Source organism: Danio aesculapii, chromosome 12, assembly GCF_903798145.1.
Source record: "Danio aesculapii chromosome 12, fDanAes4.1, whole genome shotgun sequence".
Classification (NCBI taxonomy): domain Eukaryota; kingdom Metazoa; phylum Chordata; class Actinopteri; order Cypriniformes; family Danionidae; genus Danio; species Danio aesculapii.
Window position 1 is genome coordinate 17,397,326 of NC_079446.1, and position 21,484 is coordinate 17,418,809.

A 21,484-nucleotide genomic window follows, 5' to 3' on the forward strand; every position below is an offset into this window, starting at 1 on the left:
AAATCTCATTGGGAAACTGATTAGCATTAGCTTCTATGTAGAGTGCACATTGTAGCAGAAAACCATTGCAGGTATTTGGATTACCTGAGTAGCTCAAGGGGCGAGCCAAAGGCGTACTGGTTATGATCACCAGAGTGGTAGTGGCATTCATGGGAGCGGAAGGCAGCATTTGATGCATGAAATGCACCATTCCAGCAAATGGGTCCGATGAGCTTCCATAGCTGCGTTTGTTCATCTTCTGGGCTGGAATCCTGTCACGGACACACAATGAAGACAAGGATGGTTCTCTTTGCATCAATTTATTCAAACACACAGTGGATTGTTCAACAGGAGCAGGTAAGTGATATTCTTGGATGGAGAGCAGACTATTATGTTGTTCACATCAATAATCAAGCACATGTTATTATCATGAGCTCAAGAAGTTTGTTATTTCAGATATAGACGCGCGGCGAGCGCAAGCAAGAAAGCGAAACCGCTCGTGCTTCAGACTGGCTCGTAAAAAACTAAGGGCACAGCGTAAATCTGCTCTTCTTTTTGGCTTTGTGGCTGTTCCTCAAGACGATAACAAGGTTTGCTTGAGCCCGGGTTGACCATGGCTCTCTGTTATATGTTTATGTAATTTCGCTGTAATCTTTTGGCTGCGTACTTTAAACATGGCATTTTTTTGTTTTCATTCTGGCTTGTTGCGTAAGTGAATGATGTATCGCTGTAAACCAATAGCGTTCAGCTGCGCGTCTAGCTCCGCCTTTTGGTACCCATTCTTTTGTGTTTGGTACCCTTTCGAAAGGGTGCCAAAAAAGTGGTATGGTACAGTTCGGTACGGTTTGGTACGCCTTTTCACAGTGGAAACCATACCCATAGATATATACACTAGATATTGCATACGAACCCTGAGCATGTGTCAATAGCGCCGCCACATTTGTACAGTGCTCCTAGCACAAATGTCATTCAACTGCACTAGTCAAGACAGTGTGACAATGTAAAGATGCTGGACTTTAGCGCTGTGTACGGCAGAACATTTCATAGGTAAGATTTCGTTTTTTACGTTTTTGTATTTTATAAACCTTTGTGCTCAACAAGCAAAGTTATTGATGGTAATACAGTCACTTACTGCATTCACCATACGGCAAAGTAGCACCAACTTGCACTAAATACTCGGCTTCTGCTAGTTTTGTTGAATAAAATAAGAAAACAATGTAATCTAAAAAATATTTGCACACTGACCACAGGGAAAACTGCCGATTCTATATATATATATATATATATATATATATATATATATATATGTGTGTGTGTGTGTGTGTGTGTGTGTGTGTATCTCTGGCTCTGGATGGCCACAGTCATCCACTGCAGCTTGGTTCCGCATTCATCTCAAAGGAGCGCTAGCCCTGTAGTAAAATGCCGGCTCTATGGACGCATTCCCTCTAATAGACAACAACAGGGTGGGCAACATCTAATGTATATATCTATGACATCTACAATCCATCAAAAGAGAAGTGAGTTTGGTTGATGTATCTTTATACATGTTTCTTTTGAAGTTTAAGTGGGAAGGTGGGCTGTTTTGAATTCCTATGTTCTCCTCTATGTCAGTAAAGGGAGTTCATCTACATTGATGTATTTTGTTTGTTTTTCTTTTCAGTTTTGGATGAGGATTTCTAAGGAGTTAGCTCTGTTTAGTTTGTTGTTTTGGCCTTGCCCCCTTTTGAATTAATACCCTGTTTCTTTTTTTTATCTTATTCATTCATTTTCCTTTGGCCTAGTCTCTACTTTAGACTTTGGGGCTTTTAAGTTATTAGCAATTCTGATTGAGGAAATGAGAGTTCCTTTACTGACATTGTACATCATTCACCACCAATGATTTATTTATGTTGCGGTCACTACCCTAGACCAACTAAGGTCATACCAATATAAAATCTTCAGTCTTGTGACCCAAAAATCTGTTGCTAACATTTCATCACTCCACTTGGAAAAAAATTGTTAATGACCAAACTACATGAGAGCATAAATGTATTTAGAACTTCGAACTGAACCAATATCACTGTGTAAATGTATCCATTATATGTTCACCCACCCTTGAAGTATAATTGATTCTGTGGCATATTGTTTCACCCATTGATCCCTGGTATTTTTAGAGGTTTTGCTCAATGCAAACACTCTCTAAAGTAAGACTCAGAACACTTAAGCTGGTTTGAATAAGTATGCATTTAATAAGGTATCCCTGAAATGATACAGATTACAGAGTAATTGATTTGGCAGTATACACCGTCAACATCTTTTACTAGTCTCTATTTTCTGCATTAGTAAAGCATTTTCTATGTCACTGGTCTATGGCATGCTCAATTTATCTAACTAAAAAAGCTAAAATCTTCAACTTTGCAGTATGGTTGCGTATGATTGACCTTTTATCATTACTTTATCGAAGTAATGATAAAGGGTCATTACTTTCATGAAAAAAAATTAAAATTGTGTAATCATATACTCGCCGTCAGGTGTGACCCTCAAGACTTGATTATCTAGTCAAGTCTCCATTAGAGCAAAAAATTGCTTGGTAGTTGCTCCTTATAAGTTCAGGATATAAATTTGTGATCCACTTATGTCTCATTTTAGTTTCACCCCTGCCTTCTCATATTTCTCCTGAACTAACTAATAGAAATAAATGATGACACAAATGAAAGAATTTGAGTCAAATCTGAGTTTTCTTCATTATATTCTTGTTATAATTTTTAGGACTTTATTAGAGACATTTTGTTGCTGACAAATTGCCCTTTGAAGCTTCAAATACAACGTTGTCATTTTCTAATTTGTATCGTAAGTTTAATGGTGACTAGTGGTTTAAAGTAACGAATTACAAATACTCAAATTACTGTAATTTGAGTAGTTTTTCTCAGGAATTGTAATTTACTAAGTAGTTTTAAAAATGTGCACTTTTACTTTCCCTCAAGTAAATTTTTAGTGCAGTATCTGTGCCTTTACTCCACTACTTTCCTTCAACCTGCAGTCACTACTTTATTTTTTCTTGTCGATGGGGATAAGAAAAATTAGTCCTGTGATTCGTGCCCAATCAAACTGAAGATAAATCGCATCATAATAATGTACCTTAAGACATGGGCAATTTATAATTGCAGAAAACTGTTTGGAAGCATTAAAAGTGTCCAAGAAGATGTCCAAAATCTTTACACCCATTGACCCAGAGACTGTTTAGATGCATGTCACTGATGAGAAGATGACAGATGTTTACTGTATGATGACCGAAATGGCCTTAAACACCCAGCAGGCACAAGACTTCAACATGATGTTAAATTGACATTGAACCTCAACGTCATGGGGCATTGGGACATTGCATTTTGTTTGGAAATGAAAATCGGTTTGATGTCACAACCCAATGTCAGGCCGACGTCACTATCCAATGTCCAACCTAAAATCAATCAAATATTAATGTCTTATGATGTTACAGCTTGATGTTGTGTGGATGTTACCAATATGACATCTATCAGATGTTGGATTTTGGTTGCCATACCTGATGAATAAATGTCAGTTTTTGACGTCTATATGATTAAAGATGTTAGTTAGCTCGGCGTTGGATTTTGGTCACTTTCCAAACCAACCTAAAATCAACCAAATGTCATTTGACGTTGTTATTGGTGATCAAAATAACGTTGCTCTTAGACACTGGCTAGACATTGAATTTTTGTCACCTGACATCACAATGTAAATCTAACCTAATATTAACGTCTTTTGATGTTGTGTGCCTGCTGGACAATAACTAAATTCACTGCAGAATGTTACATTTGCACACATCCACAAATGGCATCAGATGTAAATGCATCAGCTTTTTACTGTGTAATACTTACTACTCACTACTCTTGAGTACGTTTGAAAGGTCTACTTTTTACTCATACTTTGAGTAATATTTACAACAGATACTTTTACTGTATGTGCAAGTAATGGTGCTTTAACTTAAGTATGGTTTTTCAGCACTCTTTCCACCACTGATGGTGACACTTTATTTTTATGGTCCCCCTGTATCAATAGTCTAAAAATTAATTCCTGTATGGCCGCAGGTCTGCATAGTTAAGCTTCAACCACCACAAACTCACACCTGCTTAAAGCTGCGGTCACACTGGGCTTTTGTCACCATAGACTTCCATTCATATGCACGCAAATGCGTCAGACCGGAACCGCAAGGTCATGCGTCACGTTTCGCAGGTCGCTGCGGTGCAAAGTTCAAGCTTGGTGAACTCTGACCTGCCAAATCGAGGATTAAAACATGACCTCTCTGGACAGAAATTTAAAATATGAAGCAATCGCTCACTTTATTAAATGTCTAATCATCTTGTTTAATCCCGCCCCTTTTCGCAGTGCCGCACGACAGAATTTCGGACACGCAAACTCGAGTGTGACCGCAGCTTAACAGTCTATAGTCTTGAACTCATTGATTAGTTGGATCAGCTGTGTTTGATCAGGTTTGGAGCAAAACTGCAGAGCTGCAGCCCTCCAGGAATCAAGTTTGAAACCTACAGTATGCCCTAGATAGTCTGCTGATCATAAGTCACTTTACAAGTTCATCTGCTTACTGTCATCTGGATAATGCCTGCAGATTGTCTTTTAAATGTCCTTAGGCAATCATTACAACATCTACATGAAAACATCTATTAAACTTGTGTTCAGTAATGTGTTACCAGTTAGGTTTTGTATGTTAAATAGTAGATTATGCAACTAAGAGTATTTTTAATAGTTTGTATCTAATTGTCAACCAGTTTATCAACAGATTTTTATTCAGATGCCTATAAGTAACAACACAACATAATTCAAATGAACTTTAACTTTATATAAATTTACAGAAACCATTTACTATAGGGACAACTCTCACTATTAGCAATTAATATTTACCTGCCTACGTACATGTCACGAGCCAACATCGCAGACAACAGACAGCAAACTAGTCAGTAAATGTTCAGCAGACAGTGAACAGACAGTTAATACTGACACTGGTGCAAGTATCTCACATGTCTGTGATGTTGGCTCGTAACAGTCTTAATCATCATATTCATCAGCCTTTTAAAATTTTTTAAAGCTTGCCCGATTTCTTTTCCTAACTGTCTCAGAGTTGCTGGTTTTCTTTAACTTTTTTTTTTTTTTAGCTTTTTTTTGATAAATTTTTGTTGGTATTTATATTTTTTTCTTGGACTCTCACTGTAAATAAATTAAATAATGCATTAAATTGTGACAATGAAATAATATGTACACACAAAATGAAGAATGTGTGAAAATAAGCTAGTGACAATTAAACACTGCTTCTTTAAAGGTTATGTATTGATTACAATCTGAATCACCAAGCCGTCAACCAGAGCCAACAACAACTCATTAAGCTGCGCTTACACTGCACTTTTAAACCGCGTCCATTCATATGCATATAAAATGTTGCAGACCAAAAATGCAAGCTGGTGTGACAATTTTCACATTGCTGCATTTGAAAGTTCAAGCCTGGTGAACTCTAACCTGCAATTTTGTGTCATGTGAATGCGAGGCCAATTAAAGGTCAAAACTTGACCTCTCTGTACAGAAATTTAAACTATGGACTTGTATGAATCTGTAGTCTGTAGTTCAAACCTTCTGGCATTTTATTTTATTTATTTATTTTTTTTATTAACAAGAACCAGCATGTACATTTTTCTTATATAATAAAATCACTTTACATTTCTTAACAAGAATGAAATGAGTGAGACAAATAGAAATTAAAGAAGAAGAAAACACAGAGGAGAGGGTACATAATTATCAAATTACATACAAATATATTACGCACATTACGAACATTTTTATGTAAAAATGTTAAAGGAGGAGCATATATTAATTGTTTTAATTGCTTTTCTATTTTTAGACTTGGAAATCACTTTTATATACATTTGAATCTCTTTTTCTAGCACCACGAAGAGAGGTTTGCTTTTGGCAAACTTGGATTCATGTATGTGAAATTTACATAATAATAAAATAAAGTTTATAATAAAACCAGCATGTTTTAAAGAGTGATCCTTAACGTAATGACCCAAAATCACATGTTTATAAGACAAGGAAAATGATTTTAAAATATTATGAGCAATAAAAGCTTCAACATTAATCCAAAAAAGTTGAGCATTTTGACAGGACCAAAATAAAGCTTTCACAAAAACAGCATTCTAACGCAATATCAATTTTAAATTTTTGTAGAAATAATTTTGTAGGATAAACTCTGTGAAGTAATTTAAATGATATTTCTTTAGCCTTATTTGTAATAAAAAACATTTGAGGTAATGACCATACTTGAGTCCAGTTTATATTATTAAATATATTGTTCTAGTAAAAAATAACATATGGTATAGACATTATAAAATAAAGATATTTTCTTCTTTTAAGATTAAAGATCTAATTTTGTGATTATTAGGCTTAAATACAGAGAAACAGATAAAACCGACTGAGGTCTGTTCAGGTTTAGGAGGACAAACAGAAAGTGCTGATGTACATACACTGCCTTTGTACAGCATGTGTAGGCCAGCAGGTATTGCCCCTGTTCGTATTGTAAATTCCTGTAATATAACAGGAATTTTGTATCTTGCATAAATTCTGTAAATAAATTCTGTACATTTACATTCTGTAAATGTAAATTCTGTAAAAGTGATTAATAATATTCCATTTGTTAAACCAATTGTTAAAGAATAGTGACATTATTCCAAATAAGAAAACTATGTGGGGAGAAGTTGTATTTATAAATAAGCCTCCATGTTGTAAGTGCTTGTTGATGAAATTTAGAGAGTTTGATTGGGAGTTTTTCAATTTTATAATTACACAATTAAAAGAAATTCTATGCCACCCATATGAGAGAAAACGAAACGAGGGATACTATTCCAGATAGATTAAGTATTTATAAGAAATTGTCTTATCCAATTCATTTTAAAATCAAACCTTCTGACATGCAAAGTAAAATGCGATTGGACAGAAAGTAAAGCTTCATTTGTCATTGATCATTGAAAACCAATACAAGCTTCGATACGAAGCTTCACTAGAAATTGTGCTGATAATAAAAACTTTCTACCACAATGCAGGGCTTTTGAGCAGCTAAAATACTTCTGCTTCTATAGCAATCTATAATACCTCTACATAAGGGTTCTGACAAAAGTTTGTGTAAAATATTTTGGGATACTACTGGAACATTTCATTAGGGCTGGGCGATATGGGCAAAAAATCATATCTCAGTATTTTTAGGAAGAATGACGGTATACAATATATATCCGGTATTTTCTCATAAATGGTAACTTGAGAGTCAAAGCCTTTACTAAACAGTTTTTGAGCTAAATATAATTCAAACACAGGGGTTTCCCTCCCTGTTTACAAATAAACAACTGCACAAAAAATAACAGCTGCACAAAATCTTTAATAAAATAGAGTACAGGTTTTTCTCCTGCTTAAAACTATAAGTTGCACAACATTTTAAATTATATAAAAAAATGTATAATAAAGGCAATAATTAATAATATATAAATACAGTATAGGGTTAAATTCTGCTTAACACTATACACAGCACTACTGTGCTGCTGTGCAAATAACAAAGTAAACAGAACCATAGAAAACACAGCTACATTGTCAGAGCAAAAAAGGAAGACACTTAAATAGTAACACAACAAAAAGTATTGTAGGATAGAAAAGAACGACATTGAATTTAAATATGAAACAGTATTTTATGTCACAATTATAGTGTTGTTATAAGTAGTCCTGTATACCACAGTTGTGAATTATAAACAACAATTAAATCTGCTGTATATGTTTTTTTGTTACACATTTACATGTTGTACACAATTGTGCATATCTAAAGAATCTAAAAAAAGATTTCTAAAGAAGTCTTTCACTCCATGTAAAAATCCTACACTTTTTATTTTGTTTCGTTTTGACTAAACTTGTTTTACTAAATATTAAATAAGGAGATGAAAACAAATAGACTATAGATATGAGAAGTAACAAAATTGTTTCAGAGTACTGTGATGAAATGCTGCTTAAGTATATAAATGTAAACAGTCATTGCTGCAAACAATCATTTTACTAGCATAACAATCATTTACTACTTGCACTTAGCGAATGGTTCACAGGTTCAAAAAAAAAAACGTGATTACATTTGCATTTAGTCATTTAGCAGACGCTTTTATCCAAAGCGACTTACAAATGAGGACAAGGAAGCAATTCACACAACTAAAAGAGCAACAGTGAATAAGTGCTGTAGGCAAGTTTTGGGTGTGTAAAGTCTAAGAAGCAAAGCATTAGTAATGTAAGTTTTTTTTTTTTTTTTTTGAGAGAGTACAGTTAGTGGTATAGCCAGAGAGGCAATTGCAGATTAGGAAGGAAAGTGGAGACTAAATTGTTGAGTTTTTAGTCGTTTCTTGAAGACAGCAAGTGACTCTGCCGTTCTGATGCAGTAAGGGAGTTCATTCCACCAACTGGGCAGATTGAATGTGAGAGTTTGGAAAAATGATTTCTTCCCTCTTAGGGATGGAACCACGAGGTGACGTTCATTCACAGAACGCAAATTTCTGGAAGGCACATAAATCTGCAGAAGTGAGAGCAGATAAGAAGGAGCAAAGCCAGAGGTCGCTTTGTAAGCAAACATCAGAGCTTTGAATTTGATGCGAGCAGCAACTGGCAGCCAGTGCAAACGGGTGAGTAGCGGAGTGACATGTGCTCTTTTAGGTTCATTAAAGACCACTCTTGCTGCTGCGTTCTGTAGCAGCTGAAGAGGTTTGATAGAGTTAGCTGGAAGCCCAACTAGTTGAGAGTTGCAATAATCCAGTTTGGAGAGAACAAGAGCTTGAACAATGAGTTGAGCTGCATGTTCAGATAGGAAGGGTCGGACCTTTCTGATGTTATAGAGTGCGAATCTGCAAAATCGAGCAGTTCTAGAAATGTGGTCAGAGAAGTTTAGTTGGTCATCAATCATTACTCCAAGGCTTTTTACCATTTTGGATGCAGTAATGGTTGCCCCATCCATCTGGATTGAAAAGTTATGGTGTAGAGTCGGGTTGGCAGAAACTTCAAGCATTTCCGTTTTCGCGAGGTTGAGCTGAAGATGATGATCTTTCATCCAGTGTGAAATGTCTGACAGGCAGGCTGAGATGCGAGCTGGAACCGAGGGATCATAAGGGTGAAAAGAGAGGTATAGCTGGGTATCATCAGCATAGCAGTGGTAGGAAAATCCATGTTTCTGGATGACTGGTCCTAAAGATGTCGTGTAGATGGAGAAGAAAAGTGGCCTAAGAACAGAGCCCTGAGGTACCCCAGTGTTTAGATGCTGTAGGTTGGACACCTCTCCCCTCCAGGACACCTTGAATGACCTGTCAGAGAGGTGTCCTGAGTGCTTTGCTGATTGAATTCAGCTGGACACGCCTCGAGAGTAAAAACACCCAAAACTGCGGCAGGGGGCGCGAAACCATCCGCGCTCGACACACAAGCTCTTACAGTAACCAAGGAAACAGTGGGTAAACTTTTCTAGTACCATACACAGACAGCTGAAAACAAGTTTAAATGTCCTACAACCATACACAACCAGCTGAAAACAAGTCTAAGAGTCCTCTAACCATACACAACAACTGAAAACAAGTCTAAGTGTCCTCTAACCATACACAACAACTGAAAACAAGTCTTAGTGTCCTCTAACCATACACAACAACTGAAAACAAGTCTAAATGTACTTACACGCTGTTGGTCTCGTTGCTGAAGTGCTTCTTCGTTACCGCATTAGTTATATCGCACCACTTGGGACTTTCAGGTAAAAGATGCTTCCAGAGAGCTTTAATTTTTAATAAATCTTTTGTATGACTCAGGGGAGTGAATCATTCATTTGCGCATGCACACATTTGTGCAAATGTAGCTTGCATGCTACCTCGGAGGTCTGTTTCACACAGAATGCGCACATGTGGCCTCAGACCATATCGATATGAAAGCTATTGGATAATCCCGCATTGCGTTGGGGAATCCTATTGATATATCCCCAGAACTCGATATACCGCACAGCCCTACATTTCATGAGTTTGCTGTAAACATTTGCATGCTCCATATATGTACAATTTACAGAGATATGCCTTGCCATCCGCATAATAGTTTGTTTTTTATGTTGTTAAAATAAATGGTTTTGACATTGGACTGTGAGAATAAAACCCAATGCTGAACATGCATGAGAACATGCAGACTCTACACAGTAGAAAGTCTAGGAACATTTTGGGATGTTGAGGACATCTCATATGAAATTTTAGTGGAGACAAATGTGAGAACGCCAGATTAATCGTTTTTTTCTGAGAAAACTGATAAATTAAACTTGTTATTAAAACGCTGCACATGCCCAGTTGAGGCATCCTTTTCGCTTCAGAGCCTTTCACAAAGCTTCTAAGAGAGTCGCTGAGGGTTTCTCAACCTGTGCCGACTGAGAGAGAGAGAGAACGAGAAAGCAGCTGGCTTCTCCCGGTCCAGAGTGTGTGACATGTGGTGGCAGACGGTCGAGCTGGGCTTCTCCCTTGCCTGGCATTCTTTGGGTCCGGTCCTCCAAGAGCGGTTTGTATTTAGTAAGCAAGTTTCCTAAAAGAACAACACTGTTGTGCAGCGCGTCCTTTTCAAGATGTTGCTCTGACCGTGAGTTTCTGGATGTGGTGGTTCCCTGTCCCCGGATGATGGGCACGAGCACTGCGTTGCATGTCTGGGGGTCCATAATGTTAATGTGGTGCTCGCAGGCAGTGCATGCCGTCATTGTGATAGCATGTCTGTAGCACAGCTAAGATCATGGCTCGCTCTTGCAAAAGGGCGACCCACTCCAGTTGTCACCCACACTGCGGCTGGCACTCGGGCAGATCTGAGGATTACAGTGAGAGTAAATCCCCCACCTTCGAGCTCGCGAACCTCTCACTCCTCAGTGCGCTCCATCCAAGCTTCAAGCGAGAGAAGCGCTCTGTCCTCCCAGATGTTCGCCCTCTCACTCGATGACACTGAGGACCAGATGTCCATCATTGCATAGGAGGGTGGGCTATCATTATCCGACTAGGATCTAAACCCGCTCCCTTTCCCCGGGGTGGTGAGCGCGGCGCAAGATCCAGAGGCGGATAAGCTGGCCATGCTTTCCCGGGCTGCTTCCGCCGTGGGTCTGAAGATGGTTCATCCCCCAGCCCTGCGGCTGGACCAACTAGATGGGCGCTACGTGGAGGATACTAAAAAGGCCAGACCTTCTAAGCCTCCCGTCCTCTTCTTCCCGGAAGTGCATAGTAGGTCATGCAGTCTTGGAAGGCACCTTTCTCTGCCTGATCTGCGTGCGCCTCCGCCCTCACATGCGCTGGCCCAGCTGCACAAGGGTGGTTCCAACCCAGGCCTATTGCATTAGCTCCGCACCGCAACCGACTATGTTTTGCGTAGTCGGTTGCGTGTGCCCTGGGAAGTACTATGACCACATTAGTGGTCCAGGAATGCCACCTCTAGCTAAACCTGGCAGATATGCACAATGTTGACAAAGTTCGCTTTCTTTAATCTCCCATATCTCAGACTGGCCTGTTCGGCGACATCGTCGGTGAATTCACCCAGGAGTTCACGGCGTTTAAAGGAGCAGTCGGATGCGATTTGGCAGAGTCATCTATCAGTGGGACTGTAAGACCACTCCCCCCACTGAGCCATCTACATTCACTGCTCCACGCCTAGGGCGCCCAACTGCGGCTTCAAGACCAGCTCCGCCACCCCCGCCTGCGCCTCCGGCCAAGCGGCAGCGGCGAGTACCCCGCAGGCGTCCAGCGCCCCCACCCCAGGCCGCCGTTAAGTCAGGTGAATCTCTCGCCTCCTGCTCTCCTGTGGGACCCCCACACTAACCAGTTGAGCCCACGCACTCCCCCCGCACTAACCGGTTGAGCCCACGCACTCCGCGTTGCCCCACCACTGGTACGTCAACGATCGTATGGATGAAGCCACCTGCAGGGGTTCTGCCTGCCTGGTTAGCATGGGCCAGCCCATCGCAATGGCTCATTCCATGATCAGACTCGGCTACGCAATTCAATTCATGAAATAGCCTCCCAAGTTCTCGGGTATGTATTTCACCAGCATCAGCCCTGTGTCCGCCCCTGTCTTGCAAGAGGAGATTACTCTCCTCTTGGATAAGGATGCAATCAAGCCGGTCCCTCCAACTGAGATGGAGAGCGTGTTTTAAAGCCTGTACCTCATCATACCTAAAAAGAGCCGTGGGCTACGGCCAATCCTAGATCTGCACATTTTGAACCACTACCTTCACAGGCTGCAGTTAAAAATGCTTATGCAGAAGTGCATCATCCGATGCATTCGTCCTCGAGATTGGTTTGCAGGAACTTCCACACCGTCAGTTTCTGAGGTTTGCATTCGAAGGTCAAGCCTGGCAGTACAAAGTCCTCCCCTTTGGGGTGTCTCTGTCGCCGCAGGTTTTCACCCTGGAAGCAGTTGATTGTGCACAGAGACAGGGTGCTTCGGCATTTCGAACTGTTGGGGTTTCAGGTCAACCAAGAGTTGAGCAAGCTCGCCCCCGTGCAGAGCATCTCTTTTCTCGGGTTGAAGCTGGACTCGGTCATCATGAAGGCGCACCTTTCTGGAGAGCGTGCCTAGCTGATGCTGAACTGTCTGAGAGAGTTCGATAGAAAAAAGTTGGTCCCCCTGAAATCTTTTCAGAGGCTCCTGGGGCATATGGCATCCACAGCCATGGCCACGCCGCTCAGATTTCTCCATATGAGACCACTTCAGCACTGGCTTAACGATCGAGTCTTCAGATGTGCATGGCACGTGGGCACACACTGAGTGACTGTTACTGCGCTGTGTCGCTGCGCCCTTAGCCCTTGGAGAGACCCCAAGTTCCTACTTTAGTAACCGTATTGATTTCTTTACTAAGGAACTACGAGCACAGTGTGTGATGTTAAAGAGATGTCTTGTGACACTTTACTTGAGACAAATGGAAGAGCACCAAATTCTTTACCAAGGAGAAACTGTTGAGCACGCTGTGTGATGTTAAGGAGATTCTCTCTTGTCTCTTATGTATTTAGTGGAAACAAATGTGAGAGCACCAGATTTCTTTATGACAGAAAAAAGTTAAAAAACATTTTGAGACATTGATGAGATCCTCTTATTAAGTTTTAGTTCAGATAAATATGAGAGCATTGATTCCCAGAGATGGGTTGCAGCTGGAAGGGCATCTGCTGCGTAAAACATCTGCTGGATAAGTTGATGGTTCATTCCGCTGTGGTGACCCCGGATTAATAAAGGGACTAAGCCGAAAAGAAAATGAATGAATGAATGAATGAGAGCAATAAAGTTTTTATCTCATGAGATAAATACAAGAAGCAGGATACTACTCAATTTGTTTGCAAAGTAACCCCATTTCTTGAAGAAATATTTGAGATGTTAATGAGAACTCAACCTTCTGTTAATAAGAACTCACCTGATTTGCATTTCCTTTAGGATGCATTTACCATTTGGAATAGAAAAGAAGCACTCAAGTGGAGGACTAGTGAACATCAATCTTTATTACTTCCTACCCTTACATGTAACTATTAGAAAAATAAGAAATAAATGGAACAACCATCCATCAGTCTGAGTTGGCCAGTGCCATTAATGTTAGAAATACAGAAATTAATTTCAATCACAACAAGCCATTAATCATGCCATATTGTGGAACACCACATAAAACTTGAAGGTGGCTCGTCTCTGTTTAAAGATCAGTAGTTTTGCCAAAGGTCATATTTTCTAAGACAATTGAATTACTTTATGCATTTGCCCTCCATGTCCTATTCAATTTCCTGCATGACATTTCTGTTTTGTCAGAACCTTCTCTCTGCTCCGCCTTGTCTAATGACACTTGAGCAAAAAGAGTCATTAGCACTGATTTGATCATTCTTGCTTCCAAAAGCTATTTTGTCCAGGGGCTAACAGGAAGAGAATGGGAACAATCAGAGTAATCAATTCTAGAATACTGATTCAGCATTAAATTGGCTTCTCAGCTATTCAGGTTGAGATTCTATAACAGTTTTACTTGTGATTACAGTCCAGCAGCTGGCCTTTTCTTGTACGGTTTCAAAACATAATAACATTCATACTGATAACAATTATAAAACAACAACTTGCATATACATTCACCGACCACTTTATTAGGTACACCTTTCCAACTGCTCATTAACGCAAATTTCTAATCAGACAAACACATGGCAGCAAATCAATGCATTTAGGCATGTAGACATGTTCAAGACGATCTGCTGCAGTTCAAACGGAGCATCAGAATGCGTAAAAATGCTGATTTAAGTGACCTTAAACGTGGCATGGTTGTTGGTGACAGACAGCCTGATCTGAGTATTTCAGAAACTGCTGATCTACTGGGATTTACCTACCATCTCTAGGGTTTACAGAGAATGGTCAGAAAAAGAGAAAACATCCAGTGAGTGGCAGTTCTGTGGGCGCAAATGCCTTGTTGATGTCAGAGGTCAGAGGAGAATGGCCAGATAGAACGGCAACAGTAACTCAAATAACCAATCGTTACAACTGAGATATGCAGAAGAGCATCTCTGAACGCACAACACATCCAACCTTGAGGCGGATGGGCTACAGCAGCAGAAGACCACACCGGGTGCCACTCCTGTCAGCTAAGAACAGAAAACTGAGGCTACAATTCGCGCAGGCTCACCAAAATTGCACAATTAAAGATTGAAAAAATGTTGCCTGATCTGTTGAGTCTCGATTTCTGCTGCAACATGAAAAGCATTGATATCCTGGGTTGTATCAAGGTTTCAGGCTGGTGGTGGTGGCATAATGGTGTGAGGGATATTTTCTTGGCACACTTTGGGCCCATTAGTACCAATTGAGCATCATGTCAACAACATAGCCTACCTGTGTATTGTTGCTGACCATGTCCATCCCTTTATGACCACACTGTACTCATTTTCTGATGGCTACTTCCAGCAGGATAACACTTTATGTCATTCATTCATTTTCTTTTCGGCTTAGTCCCTTTATTAATCCGGGGTCGCTGCAGCACAATGAAGCACCAACTTATCCAGCATATGTTTTACGCAGCGGATGCCCTTCCAGCTGCAACCCATCACTGAGAAACACCCAAACACTCTTGCATTCTCACACACACACTCATACACTATGGCCAATTTAGCTTCAATTCATCAATTCAATTCATCTGTACCGCATGTCTTTGGACTAGGGGAAACCAGAGCACCCAAAGGAAACCCACACAAACACAGGGAGAACATGCAAACTTCACACAGAAATGCCAACTGACCCAGCAGGGGCTTGAACCAGCAACCTTCTTGCTGTGAGGCAATCGTGCTACCCACTGCGCCACCTTTATGTCATAAAGCGCAAATCATATCAGACTTGTTTCTTGAACATGACAATGAGTTCACTTTACTCAAATGGCCTTCACAGTCAATAGAGCACATTTGGGGTGTGGTGGAACAGGAGATTTGCATCATGGATGTGCAGCTGACAAATCTGCAGCAACTGCTTGATGCTATCATGTCAAAATGGACCAAAATCTCTGAGAAATATTTCCAGTACCTTGTTGAATCTAAGCCATGAAGGATTAAGGAAGTTCTGAAGGCAAACAAAGGTCCAACCTGGTACTAGTAAGGTGTACCTAATAAAGTGGCCGGTGACTGTATATTCTATTATCTCCAAATCTTTTTGTTTGTATTTTAAAATTAAACCTTAAAATATAGTCTCCTTTCACAGTTAGATATGCAAAGAGAAATATTATAAACAAATTAGCCTCTTTGTAATTGTCTTTAAATTTTCATATATATATATATATATATATATATATATATATATATATATATATATATATATATATATATATGAAAATGAAAACAAAGCATGTTGTATTGAATTAGCTTATATTGTTCCTGTTCTGTGTGGATCTTTATTCATTCAGGCTGATCCTGAGCAGATGGTGTTTGCCTTTGTCACCGGTTGCTATGCTTTTCATTAGAGTGCAAGAGGTCAGTGTTCTTTCATTTGAGGCTTATAAAAATGTAGATGGAGTGAAAGACAATCTGGGTCAGGACTTCTTAATTAGGACTGGGTTAGAGAAGCACTCACAGAAGTTAAAATTTGAATTTTTTCATTTGAGTTCTGAGTTCGAATGTGAACTCAGTTCTGAACATTTAAAATATACTATCAACATTAAAAACAGTCAATTATCAACAGTTCATTGATTTTTTTTCCCTGTATGCTCTCCATTACTAACCTTATGTTTAAATGCATGAACCTTCCCCATGGGACAACATGATTAATGGTCATGTCCCCTTTAGCTGATTCAGAACAACCCTAAAATCATTTTCTTTCATTAACCTTATCCCACGCAGTATTTGATTTAAATGTTTTGAAAACATGCACTTTTTGTTAATCAAGATAAACCACCAGCTTTTACATCTATGAGGTCTCACAAGGCTTTTCACTACAACTAATTAGTCTTAAGACTTCATATATAAATGGCCAGAAGGATGATGAAATTAAATGTGTTTAAATCTGTATCTGTATTTGTGTATTTTTGACTGAAAGTCCTCATCACTGAATCTGTAATAAGCAGAATTTATTTTATTTCTTTTCGATTACTTTAACAGAACAAAAATAAGACAACTTGAGGATCCATGTATTTAATGGGCAAGACCAAAAGCAGGCAGATGTAATATAAACATTGTAATAAAAATTAGTCAAATAAAATAAATAGATAAATAGAGACAGTAAGAGGTAAACAGCAGAGACAGCGTGAGAGAGAGAGTGAGAGATGCTAAGGTGTTGCTAGGGTGCTCTAGGTGGTCAATAAGGTGTTGCTAGGCAGTTGCTAGGGTGTTCTGAGTGGTTGCTAAGGCATTACTAGGTGGTTGCTAAGCTGTTTCTAGGGTGTTCTGAGTGGTTGCTAGGTGGTTGCTAAGACATTGCTAGGTGGTTGCTAGGGTTTTTTGAGTGGTTGATAAGGTGTTGCTAGGTGGCTGCTATAGTGTTCTAAGTGGTTGCTAAGGCTTTGCTAGTGTGTGTTAGGTGGTTGCTAAGGTGTTGCTAGAGTGTTCGGAGTGGTTTCTAGGCAGTTGCTAAGGTGTTCTGATTGGTTGCTAGGGTGTTGCTATGTGGTTGCTAAGCTGTTCTAGGTCATTGCTAAGGTGTTGCTAGGTGGTTGCTAGGGTGTTTTTGAGTGATTGCTTGGTGGGTGCTAGGGTCTTCTGAGTGGTTGATAAGGTGTTGCTAGGCAGTTGCTATCATGTTCTTAGTGGTTGCTAAGGCATTGCTAGGCAGTTGCTAAGGTGTTCTGTGTGGTTTCAAGGCGGTTCCTAAGGCGTTGCTAGGGTGTTCTGAGTGTCTACTAATGCATTGTTAGGCAGTTGCTAGGGTGTTCTAGGTCATTGCTGAGCCGTTACTAGACCGTTGCTCAAGTGTTATGGGTGGTTGCTAGGCAGTTGTTATGGTGTTCTTAACAACTGTTATGGTGTTGCTAAGGCATTGCATGGCGGTTGCTAAGGCATTGCTAGGGTGTTCTGAGTGTCTAGTAATTTTAGATTTAGTAATAGTAATTTTAGGCAGAATTAGATTAGATTAGATTCAACTTTACACATGTACAAGTACAAGGCAACGAAATGCAGTTTAGGTCTAACCAGCAGTGCAATAGCAGCAAGTGCAGGATACAGGTATAAGTTATAAAGTGCAGTTATAGAAAAACTATGGTGATATTTACAGATGGATGTACTATGAACATTATATACAGGTTGTATTAGCTATGAACAGATTTACAATAAATGAATATATGTACAGGATACTATTAATAGCAGAAGTGTGCAGATAGATAAACATAATTACAAATGTCCATGTGCAGTGGGTATGTCCAGTTCAAATAAGTGAATCAGTGCAATGAATATGTGCAAACTTTAAATGTGCAAATGTTAAAATGTTAAATAGTGCAGTGATTGTGAGGAGTATAAGTTAGAGGAGTGTGGGGGGTGTATTGGGGGGGGGGGGGGCAAAAGAGTCAGTGAGGGGCAGAGTTCAAAAGGAAGACAGCTCTGGGGAAAAAGCTGTTCCTCAGTCTGCTGGTTTTTGTCCGGGGGAGCCTGAAGCGCCTGCTGGAAGGCAGGAGAGAAAACAGTCTGTGAGCAGGGTGAGTGGTGTCCTTAAGAATACTGCATGCTCGGCGCAGACAGTGTTTCGTCTGGATGTCCTCTATGGCTGGCAGTGTAGTCCCTGTGATGCGTTGGGCAGTTTTCACCACCCGCTGGAGTGCCTTACGCTCAGCAACAGAGCAGCTTCCATACCAGACTGTGACGCAGTTGGTCAGGATGCTTTCTATTGTGCATAGGTAGAAGTTCACCAAGACGGCTGATGAAAGCTGGTTTTTCTTTAGTTGCCTCAAGAAGAATAGGCGCTGGTGAGCCTTCTTGACCAGGCTGGAGGTGTTGGTGGTCCAGGAAAGGTCCTTAGAGATGTGGGTCCCCAGGAACTTAAAGGATGAGACAGGCTCAATGGCCATCCCATTAATGTGGATGGGATTATGTGAGCCTGTTCGTCCCTTCCTGAAGTCCACAATGAGCTCCTTGGTCTTGCTGGTGTTAAGGAGCAGATTATTGTCGGTGCACCGAGTGGCCAGATGCTGTATCTCCTCCCTGTAGGCAGTCTCATCATTATTGCTGATTAGACCAATCACTGTGGTGTCATCTGCAAATTTGATGATGGTGTTGGATCTGTTCACAGGCCTACAGTCGATGGTAAAAAGGGAGTTGAGGAAGGGGCTCAGCACGCAGCCCTGTGGTACACCAGTGTTGAGTGTGACGGTGGTGGAGCAGATGTGGCCTGATCTAACATTCTGAGGTCTGTTAGTCAGAAAGTCCATAACCCAGTTGCAGAGAGATGCGTTGATATCCAGGTCTCTGAGTTTGATCAGTAACTTAGAGGGTATGACAGTGTTGAATGCTGAGCTGAAGTCAAGAAACAGCATTCGTGCATAGGTGTTTTTATTGTCCAGGTGTGTGAGGACAGAGTGCAGTGCTATGGAGACGGCATCTTCTGTGCTCCTGTTGCCACGGTAGGCAAACTGATGTGGGTCCAGTGTGGATGGCAGAGAGTCTTTCAGATGTGCCAGGACCAACTGCTCGAAGCACTTCATGATGATGGGTGTGAGTGCTACAGGGCGGTAGTCATTCAGGCATGTTGGGCTGGAGTGTTTCGGCACTGGCACAATAGAGGTGGTTTTAAAGCATGTTGGCACAGTTGCTAGGTTAAGCGACAGGTTGAAAATGTCTGTGAATACCCCCGCGAGCTGTTCTGCACATGCTTTGAGGATGCGCCCAGGAATACCGTCTGGTCCAGCAGCCTTACGCACATTGATCCGACTCAGTGAGGTGTAGACTTCTGAGGAGGTGAGTGTGATAGTTGAGTGGTCGGTTGTGGTAGTGTTCCTGGTGTAGGGTTCTGTATTGTCTCTTTCAAAGCGGGCATAAAAGTCATTTAGCTCGTTCAGGAAGGAGACATTTGTGGCTGTGGGGGTGGACTGGCTGGGTTTGTAGTTGCTGATGGCCTGGATGCCCTGCCACATGCTCCGAGGATCAGAGTTGGAAAAGTGCTCCTCTAGCTTTAGCTTGTAGCAGTGCTTGGCCTTTTTGATGCCCCTCTTCAGATTAGCCCTGGAAGTGCTGTAGGCCTGTGCATCCCCTGATCTGAAGGCAGTGTTGCGTGCCTTCAGCAGGAGGCGCACCTCCTTGTTCATCCATGGCTTTTGATTTGGGTATGTGGTGATCTGTTTCTGGGTTGTAACACTGTCTATGGTGGTGTTATAATGCGTTGCTAGGCAGTTGCTAGGGATTTCTAGGTCATTGCTAAGCCGTTACTAGACCGTTGCTCAGGTGTTATGGTGTTTTTAGAGGTTGCTAAGGCATTGCTAGGGTGTTCTGAGTGGCTACTAAGGCATTGCTAGGCAGTTGCTAGGGTGTTCTATGTCATTGCTAAGGCGTTATTAGACCATTGCTGAGGTGTTATGTTTGGTTGCTAGGCAGTTGCTAGGGTGTTCTAGGTGGTTACTAAGGTGTTGCAAGGTAGTTGCTAAGGTGTCTTGAGTGGTTGCTAGGCAGTTGCTAACATAAATTACTATGTTTATAGCATACATTAGTATGTTCTAGTATGGATTGATATGTTGATAGTATGTCCAATGTAAAGTCAATGGCAGTTTTTAGCAATGGAAGTCTATGGGACAGTTGCTAGGACGCCCTAAGTGGTAATTGGTGTGGCTGGTAAGTTAAAAGGTCATCAGTGATTGGCAGATTAGTAGTCTGAGTTAAACCTTAAGTCTATATGACAGTCTGGCAGAAAGTTATGAGGTCACAAAATTTGGTCCAACATTAAGTTAATAGGACTTTTCCAAATTTTCCAGGTCAGTTTTCAGAAAATCGGATCAGTTGAAAAAGATATAGCAACTCGAGTCAGACCAGTTTGGAGTAAGTTTGGTGGTTGTAGTATGAATGTTCTAGAAGGAGATGCATATAGAAATTAGTCTCAGAAGAAGACAGAAGAAGAATTATTGCCACCATAAATATGATATTTTTGAATAGTATGTATATTATTTTTATTTAATTTAATTATTATATGTATATTATTATATTATTTTTGTACTGGCAACGCAGAGGCGCAGTAGGTAGTGCTGTCGCCTCATAGCAAGAAGTTCACTGGTTCGAGCCTCGGCTGGGTCAGTTGGCGTTTTTGTGTGGAGTTTGCATGTTCTCCCTGCATTCGCGTGGGTTTCCTCCGGGTGCTCCGGTTTCCCCCACAGTCCAAAGACATGCGGTACAGGTAGGCTAAATTGTATGTAGTGAATGTGTGTGTGAATAAGTGTGTATGTGTTTCCCAGTGATGGGTTGCAGCTGGAAGGGTATCCGCTTCCTAAAACAAATCCTGGATAAGTTGGCGGTTCATTCCGCTGTGGCGACCACGGATTAATAAAGGGACTAAGCTGAAAAAAAAAATGAATGAATGAATGAATATTTTTGTACTACTACTATCTATTGTGTGTGTTTTTATCATATATGTATGTTACTTTTTATGTAAACTTTATAAATGCTTTGGTAACATTTGGTAACAACATACATTTTTAACATTTGTCATAATAATAAAGCAATTATTGAAGTTGAAGTAAAGTGAATTGGGGAGAGAGAGAGAGAGAGAGAGAGAGAGAGAGAGAGAGAGAGAGAGAGAGAGAGAGAGAAAGAGAGAGCTGTCTAGTAAATAATGTCAGAACTGCCATGAAAATGAAAATGATCAACAATTTTACTGCCAATATTTGGTCACGACTATCTATTTTCTCCACCAAATGTTAGGTTTACAGCTTTATATCTATGAAGCTTTATACCTTTATATCTTTAAATACAGATATAAGCTGTATCTGTATAAGCTACATTTACATTTGGATTACTTTGACTAAAAAATTTTTTTTAACAAGAAAATG